This window comes from Eurypyga helias, unplaced genomic scaffold (assembly GCF_000690775.1).
Source record: "Eurypyga helias isolate BGI_N326 unplaced genomic scaffold, ASM69077v1 scaffold33692, whole genome shotgun sequence".
NCBI lineage: Eukaryota > Metazoa > Chordata > Aves > Eurypygiformes > Eurypygidae > Eurypyga > Eurypyga helias.
This window is the reverse complement of record NW_010238643.1, coordinates 41,874-43,233: the sequence shown is the minus strand read 5'-3', so window position 1 is coordinate 43,233 and position 1,360 is coordinate 41,874.

The window sequence follows — 1,360 nt, the reverse complement described above, 5'->3', positions numbered from 1 at the left end:
GGGCACGGGCGGGTTAGCTGCGGCGTGCCAGGACCGTGAACTCTCTCTGACTCTGGCAGTCAGTGGGGAAAAAAAAAAGAAAAGACGGTTTGGGGATTTGGCCGAGAAGCAAATCCGGCAAGAGCGTTCCTCTGCACGGCCGGGGTGCTGGGGAGAGGGTGCCTCTGCCCAGCGCACAGTTACAAGAGCCAAGAAAAAAATGGGACAAGTGCTGTTTCACTAATAGAAATACTTCAATAATCAGTTTTAAAATGCTGATAAAAATAATAAATGATAAAATAAGATAAACAAGTCTGTTTTCTAGAGGAAAACCAACTCCACTGTATTTCTTGAATAACGTGGGTATCTTTTGCCTTTTCACTTTTTCTTCTAAAAGTCGTTTCATGATCTAATAATATCTCTGTTTCGAAGTAAATGGACTGTCTCTAGGAATTCCCCAGCTGTGGACTGCAGTGCAGCTCTGCTAACAGTGACCTACGCAGAACGACTTTCCTGCTGGAGAAGCAGCCCACCTGCTTTACCATGGCCAAACCGGTCCCTGAGCTATCAGAGAAGGCGAGAACAGTGTTACCCATACAGCAAGCAAGCGACCAACCAAGGGTGATTTAAAGACACCTCTCCTGGTCAGGCCCTGCTGTGTGAAGATGATCAGCTTCCAGTTGGTGGCATGCTGTCCTGATCTGAAAACATTAAGAGATGACAACACGCTACTTCTTTGGGTTGGTTTTTTTGTTTGTTTGGGTTTTTTTTTGCCAAGTTCATTACTTTGTCTGCTAAAACTTGGGGTTTATTTCTAATCTGAAGGCTTCAGCTTCCAACAGTGGACCTAGCTTCATGTCTGCTAGACCTTTTCTCGCTTTTAATTTTACTACAATATAAACTGATTTGCGTCCTGGTCTATCTTCTTCCTGATAAATTAAATAGGCTGTGTTCTTTACATCTCCCGCTCTCCCATAGCTCAAATGGCTTGAATCTTTTCCAGAGCTGGAAGCACTCTCCCCTGTTTCTGAAGATGCCTTGCAAAAGGGATATCGGGACAGTACCAAACACTGGGGTGTCTCTCTCACTAATGCTTCAGAACTATCACCTCTGTATTTCTGCTCACAATTTTCCACTTAGATATCTAAGCTTCTCATTGGTGGAAATTTCTGTTCTGTCATTTATTCCCTCTGGCCCATAAATCCTTTCCCCAGCCACTGCTTTCCATGTTCTGGTCACCTCTACAGCACAGGGAACCGTGGGAGGCCTGAGCCACAGGGCACTCACTGTATGTAAGGACCAGCATGCCTGTGCCAGACCAGCTGGAATGGTGAATTCATCAGCCTTCGGGATTGCTCAACTGGGTAGAAATGGATGGGTT